We start from the raw sequence: 8300 nt of genomic DNA on the forward strand, positions 1-8300 counted from the left end.
GTGTTCTTCCAGCCGCTTACACATGTGCAGCACAGGTGTAAAATACCACCATTTTCATTTACTCTGCTTGTAAATGTCAGCAGTAGAGAAAGGAGAACCTGCCCTTCCCAGAGTGAATCAGCAGACTACCAGGAGTGTCAGATACATATGAGCAAAAAGCCTGTGTGAGTCACCGATCACTCCTAATCCATGCCCCATCTCTCACAAACCCGTTCATGCTGCTGCTTAACCCTGCCGCTTTCCATTGCTCCCAAGGGTTGCTTTAATCTAGATTTTTCTTTAAATGAGAGGATATTTCACTTTGATTTCTGAAGAAGTTTTTGGTGTTTCTGAGGGTTTCTTTACATCTTTCAGACCCCAAGAGATTTGAGCTAAAAATACTGAGACAGAGCCCGGTATCCAGGTGTTGTGTTTACCCACTTACCAGCAAGCATCATGGAATGACAGGGGATGGAAAGAGAAACCTTACACCTACGTTTCCATTTTGTACAAGGAGCCCTGATTTCTTATTTGAAAGCTTTCCTGAATCCAGCAAACGCCTTAGGCCCAGCAAACAATGTTTGACAATATTTGGTAATTCAGTTGTGTCACACGTGCTATAGGACCATTTCTCTTTTCTTCTGCTCAGCTTAGATACCCTGTAAAGGATATGGATGAGCTTCCCAACATGCCCCTGTATTCCTGAAACTTGTGGGACAAGGTGCCACACGCAAAGCAGCAAGCACCGTTCCTTCGCCGCGCTGCTTCATTCCTCTCTATATGTCGCTCTTACACGTTTTACCGCAGGCTGCTTATTCATTTGTGTGCCCCTGTGATAAATATTATCGGTGCTCAGCTGGACAGCTTCACACCAGGCAGCTGCACAGTGGCTTTTTTATCTGGCAAGGCAAACCCTCGCACCCCTCCCCCTGCCCCCAAAAACGCAACCCTTTTTTTTTTTTTGTGACTTAATTTATGTTGCGGCATTTCTGCCTGTAGATGTGGAGTCAGCAGTTTGCGCTCCCAGAGGAAGCTTACGTGGAAACAGGGAGTCAGGCCACAGAGTAAAATATGGCTGGGATGAAAGCAATAACAAATTGCAATTAAAAAGTATTAGCAGCTGTCTACTTCTAAACAGCAAAGAAGATTTGGGATCTATTTTTTCTCTTGTCTTACAGGCTGTGCTAATGGTATACACAGCTATTGAACAGGGCAGCTGGACTAGTTTTTCTAGTTTTTCAAAACCTGCTCTCAATATCAACTTTATTTAAGAGGTCTGCTCTTTTGATGCAGAAGTCCAAAATTTTAAGTCATTTTTCCAGTGACTATTGATAGCTTAACAGCTATCTTCTTGTCCTGTATTTCCCATTTATTCATATGTTTATTGGATTTTTATCTTTAATGTCTGCCAGAGGTTTTTCCATGAATGACAGTTTTCAAAACATTTATTTAGTGTTTTTTTTTATTTAATTATTCTGCTTTATAATTTATACCTCGAAATGTCTTCCTGCAAAATGCCCTGAGGTTTTTTTCCAACAAGGATGTCTTAAAGAGAATGAATAATCTCATACTGCAAGTTTCCAGTATCCTTAATAGATGATTTTAAAGGTCATCCACAGGATTAATTTCATTTTTCAAGTTTTTTCAATTTTCTTCTAAATGAAAAAAAATCAGACGTTCATTGTAAAGATGTTGAAAGTAACAAGTGCTTTGTGTAAAGTTTCATTTCTTAAGTTTTATTTTCCAAGAATCTACATGGCAAGTAAAATTTTGTCAACCATTCATCTATCCTTTGTATTTTAAAATGATGTCTTCTCACTAAAAGTAAAATAACTTTGTTATTTAAGTAGCATGAATTTCTTCCTATAGGTATTATCCAAATGAAGACTAGTATTTTTTTAAAGATTTTATCAAAATTATGAGGTCATAGGTCACTGAACTAAGATTGTGGTTCATGCACTAAGTCTGAAATTTTGTAATTTTTTTTTTGTTATAGCTTTCTTAATATTGGTTTTTAAAATGGATTCCTCCAACTACCAAATCTGTTCACTCAAGAGGTGTTATGGCTCTATATTTGCTCTATACAGCAAAACACATATTCTTCAGGTACCAATATGTATGTGTGTATATACATAAATATATTTAACTCAATAAATATTCCTTTAAAATACCTCAATATTTAGCCTATCCTAGATATGTATTTACCCAGTCTACCTCTCATGTTTACCTAAGTGATTAGAAAAGTCTCTCAAGCAAATAGTGCAGGTTTTATAAACTTCCATGGAAGTTTCTGTAAATTTGCTTTTTGAAGAAAAAGCTCACTTTGGCTCCTTGCTCTGATAATTTCCTTTTTTCTTTTCCTCATATATAATTTTCCTTATCCTTCAAGTCAAACAGAATAAATAAATAAAAATAGTATTCCCAGAGCCAGGATGGTTTTGGACCAGGATCCATCAAGCAATTTGGACTGTGAAATACCGGCCCCACTGGCTACCCTGGGAAGTACCGCGTGCTCTAGGGAAGGTTTTCACACAAATTCCTCCCTGAACCATGAGCTGCAGTGATGTCTTAGTATCACAGAATCATAAAATACCCAGAGTTGGAAGGAACCCACAGGGATCATCAGTTCCAGCTCCTAGACTTCTGCTGGTGGACAGAGCATCACATTAATGTCATTTATTTAAGAAGACTGCTCTTGGTGCAGAATCCCAAAATTTTAAGCCATTTTTCCAGTGACTATTGATAGCTTAACAGCTATCTTCTTGTCTTGTATTTCCCATTTATTAAGAGCATGACATTAAATAGAGATGACAGAAAATGAAAATCTAGGAACAATGTTGGAAATTAGGGAAATGATTTCTTTTTCTAAGAATTGAGTCTTGTTTTTGACAGACATATGCTGCAGACACAGCGACTGAGTTGATCTGGCTGATTCTGGATGCTCAGCATCCTAGAGCCATATTTACTTTCCTTCCTACTGAAAGTAAGACCATACACTGTGGGGAAGAATAAAACCCAAACAAAACAAAAAGTCTATAAACTAGCACCAGATTGAATGATAAAACCTGGGGGCTTGCTGTTCAAAGTATGCTTCAGCAGGAATTGTGGGGAGATGTGAACATATATAGTAATGAACTTGCGGTGCAAAAGTGGGGTTTACCACAATGCAGTCTCCAAACAATAGCATTTTTTGTGGGCTCAATCCTCAAAACTGCTGGACACATTAGGCAAAAGTGTATCCACTGACTTCTTGGGGAGAAGAAAACTGTCTGTACTTCAGAGGGCCGAGCCACATGTTCAGACTGAGTACACAAGAGGCAGCCAGGAGCTCCAGCCAGAAATGCTGGCTGCATCTCATTAGCCACAAGGAGAGCCTGGATATCAGACCTCAAGTGCCAAGCCTATGGTGAGCCCCAAGAAGGTATGAAATTCACAGAAATCAGCCTGGAGACCTTTTCTGGGTTCACCTTCAACTCTATCAACCTGGGTAATACAATACTTTGAATGATTGTACACAATCAAGGGCTATGAGCCAAACGAAACTTTTGCTTATTCCTTCCATCAGTAAAATGCTCATCATGGCTTAGAAGTAAAACAGCAGAGACTCTGCATCTTACGAAAGCCTTGTTTGTTAGTATGCTTTGGCAGTGGAGCTTTTGATAATCCTGAGCCTACTAACCCTTGCAAGTCGTAGGAGGAAAGGGTCAAATGTCCCTAAAATATGAACTTAGAGGAGAAAACAAAATTGTGAAGGCCTTGAAACAAGCAGTAAAAACTTCATTCATAGTCTTGCATTTCAAAATTTAGTTCAGTTTGCTGGACTAGGTTCAATACTTACAAGGTACTGTATCTCTGAGAAATAAAGGAGGTTTCATGAATCAGGAACCTACAGGCAAGCTTAGCTCTCAGTTATGCTGTCTCACCTCTATAAATCAATGGAATATAAGGCAATCTGCTCTCCTGAAATCAGATTTTGTCCCTTGTAAATAATCATGATAACTATAATTTTTTTGAAGCTAGTCTATAATCCTTCCATTGTTTAGAAAAAGAAGCAAGATTATTTTATTAATCTTTATGTTACATTCACTGAATTGATAGATAGGAAGAATATGCATAATCCCAAATAGAAACTTCTGCCTGAAAGCGGAAAGGTCCAGTAGGAACCCTGCTGAGCATTTAACTCAGGAAACCATTCATATCATATATGGACTGTAGAAATAAACATCAGGCACATACGAACCCTATTTTCAGAAATGTTTTGTGTTAGTCCACTAATGTTTGTAAAGCATTTGTGTGATCCTTGAGTATCAGAGATAAAGGAATGCAAAACATTACAGTTAAATGTCAGATACAGCTGAAACACAGAACAAATATAACACAGAAGATTTGCCCTATGTTTGCCCCTATATAACCAGCCCTCTATTTGTGGAAATTTTTATTATTCTTATTAATATACATGTGGAAGCTTTCTTCAACAGTGTTTATTTGCAAAGCATATACAGCCTATGAGTTCCAATGCTTAGAAAAACATCAGAGAGCAAAACTGCAACACTCTGAATTCATGGCTTTTGATAAAAAAAATTTCTAGCTATACAGCACAAGGTCTTCAAGTACATACAGTATCTCAGATGCATCCTCTTAAAAAAATAGCAGTATATTATAAACAAATGCAGCTGTGTTTGGAGCCCCTTCTGAGCTGCATATGAAGTCTATAAAGCAACCATCTTTCACTTCTTGAAAATTACAATGCTAATTAAAAACTGCCTGGTTGATGCCTGGTTATATTAATAAATGAGGAAGACTTTATTCCACTGAAATGGTTTCTGAGAGATGGCATATATACTCTTGCACAACAGGATCCAGACAGAAGACTCTGAAGTTATTGTCTGTCTTTCTAATACTTCTTTGTTGTTACTTCCAAGATTTTCTTTCCAGTTCAGGACCTTGCAACTTCTAAAACTTTTCAGCAGCATTTTAAAGATAAACAGATTGATTCCAGATTGTCTGCCAGTCATGCTATATCCTGTGTTAAAACTGATGATATATGGATGAGCAGAGTTTCAGGTAGGACCTAAAGCACATATGGTCAACATATCCTATATTCAAAGGAAATAAAAATTCAAAATTCAGTAAAACATTTTTACCTTTTGGATTTTTTTGCTTCAGCTGCACACCGTCCCTCCTTGAAGAACCATAACGTAATTATTTTTACCTGCCATTTTCTATGAATAATAAAAATCCTTTTGAGAAATGACTGAATGTAGAAACTGGTGCTCAGTGGTGTTATTGCTGCAGATATTTATTAGGTGTCTCATCTCTCAGTCCTAACCAGACAGCCCTGCTCCTCAGAAATTTACCTGTAAACATCAGCACAGCCTATTGGATATGAGACATTACAGCTTTGCCAAAGCATCTGATCTTGAACTTGTGATCTCATTCCTGACAGTGCCATCATATGTTGTCCATCTCACTGTTGTCCGTCCAGATTGTGCAAGAGGCCTAGCTCTGACATACAAGTTTTATAATTGCTTTTCATAAACTGATACGTTTATTCACATGACTGTTGATATAGTAGGTATAAGGCACTTCTGATTTTTTTTAAATAGCATGTTATCCAAAGTGGGACTTATTTAACCAATGATTTCCCAATAACATCTCTGATTTTGAGAACTCACAAACATGCCAAGCAGCATTTGCTCTTCATTCACTGATACGCAGGAATGAGTGATGGTGTTAAGGAAACCTATCTTTTCACATGAAAAGCAACATTGGATTGAGTATTTACCCTATCAAAAAATCAAGGCATCTTCTGCCTGATAACTGGGGCCATAATCCAATTTTTCAACTAAAAACCCTTCACTGTGACCAGATGAGCTTATCTTTGACAATCTAAACCATGACCACACGGTTTGTAAACCACCATCAGGTTGATGATAAAGGCAACAAATATTATGACTATAACATCTGCAATAATTGATATTTTGGGGGGAAATGAAGGAAGAAAATTCTTCTAAGCAGAAGTTCACAAAGTTCATTCCAGAAAATGTGTATGAGGCTGAACTGCTTCCTCACATGGAAAAGGTTCACTCACATTTTGTCCATATGTTTGCACACTTGTTTTGCTAAAACAAATGATATCATTCACCTATAGCAAGATGAAGCTCTACTGTATGACAAACAGCTGCTTTTGTGTTAAGTCATCCCTCGCCTCTTTGAATGTATTCCTGTTGTTCCGAGCCTCTTCTCTTTTCAGATTCCTCACTGTAGTGTTTCATATATATGAATTTAACCTCTTCAGAAAGCCTGAGAGGCTGAGCTTCATGCTCCTTGCCTAAACAACCATGAAAGGAGATGGACTTCTGTGAAAAGAAGTTTGCTTCAAAGATTTCATCAAAAATGGTTTTGAGTGCCACAGTTCATTGTAGTCACCGTCTCTCAAGAAGACTGGACGTAAACAACAAAATATAGACAGTGTTTTGGGGGCTAACTCTTGTCTTTTCACAAAAGTCTCTGTCTGTAGGAAAAGCACTCATGTAGACAGTGCCTTCCTAGTAATTTCTTCTTGAGCGGTTTTTTTTAGCATTTCAGTCCCCAACTGTGATTGCTGAATTCAGTTACTACTGACTAGTGAGATTTTATTGCCAGTCACTTCATTTCAACCTGAAGAACACTGTCTTTGTCTTCTTGTTTTGTTTTGTTTTGTTTTTTCCACTGCTTTTTGCCAATGTAGCTAAAGTTAACATGGCTACCTTTGTTTAGCTGATTCTGTTCACCAAGGAAAGCTATCTCAGTATACCAAGCCCCCAGTATTTTCATATTGGAATCTGTGATTATGTCACTGAAACTGTGAGAATAGCATTCAAAAATTGGATATCACTGCAAAAACACAGACTTCAGCAGCTATGGTTTTTATAGGTCTTACAAAAACAACAGATTTTTATTAAATATGTTTGAATAACAATAGAATAAATGTTGAAGAATGTTGGTATTTGGACTATCAGATGTTTCCCATAGCGTTAGTAAAAGTAGACTAAGATTTAGGCCTTTGCACTACTGAACAAGATTTTCAGGGTTCCCAGTGCATTGACTGTATATCATTGAAATGTTCTTTTTTATTTTCCAAGGCTGAAAACTGAACACAGAGTTCCCAAAAGCCAACTTTTTGAACTCTGAACTGCGTGACCCAAGCAAAAGATCTGAAATACAGAGCCAAGACAACATGTTGTGTTCTGCTGGCTTTTTTTTCCACTCTCTTAATTGTCAATCACCCTGTTCTCCAGAAATTTCCAAATATAGAATTATTTTGTCTAGTACCCATCACCTTTTGGCCAACAAAACAAATTCCTCTCCTTGTAGCAACGCTAATGGGGAATGCAATCTTGGAATGTGATATCAAGTCTCTACCTCATTCTTCTCTTTTAAGTTACCCTCCATACACACACCAGAATTCAACGAAGTCATTGTCAGAGCAGTTAAAACCCTTTCACATAGGTTGAAAGATATCCCATATGGGTGGATGTTTGAAAACACATGCTCTTTGGTGCAGTACCTCAGCATGATGTTTGCTCTCTGCTAGCATATGTATGAACTGGAGCCAAATTTTTCTACAGTTACAAATAATCTCAAGGGTTCCAGACTTCAGATGCCCAACTTGAGGCAACTAAAGGTGAGTAATTCCTTGTCTAAGAAATTATCATGAGCTCAGCCTCAAAATGAACACCCTAATATTGCTTTAGTTCCTTGTAACGGTTGAGCCCTTGGCTGCATCTGGTGTGGAATTCTGGGGGCTCTTCTAGAGGAGACAAAGAAGTGTCAGAGAAGCTAATTCCATCTCTTCTGTCTTTCTGAGAAATGAATGGTTGTGCACAGATAACTTCATTGCTCTGCTTCCACTGAGGAAAGGCTTACACAAGCTTCATGTCCCCTGTCATCCTGAGTGCCCTAAGAGCTTTCCTCTCCACATTGCACAGGTTGGTGAAGTTCTTCAACAGCATCTTAAGTAGAGCTCTTCTATCATCTCCTCAGACCTTACCCTGTAAGGTTTGGTATATCTTCAACTCACTCAGGCTTACATATGTGCATAACAGAAAGAATGGTTTGCAAGGCATATTTTATTTTTATAGCAGGTATTGAAATAAAAAAAATATTTTGGAAATTAGATATTTAAAAATGAGAAAATTTAATATTGGGGCTGATTCTGAAGATGGTTATTTAGCAACTGTTTTCGTTGTCCTTTAATAATGGCAATTGTAGTGCAATGGAAGGAGAGTGTCTAATATTTGGGGGATGTAGAAAGACAGAAGAAAAGCAAAAAAAAGAAA

This window comes from Numida meleagris, chromosome Z (assembly GCF_002078875.1).
Source record: "Numida meleagris isolate 19003 breed g44 Domestic line chromosome Z, NumMel1.0, whole genome shotgun sequence".
Taxonomy (NCBI): Eukaryota; Metazoa; Chordata; class Aves; order Galliformes; family Numididae; genus Numida; species Numida meleagris.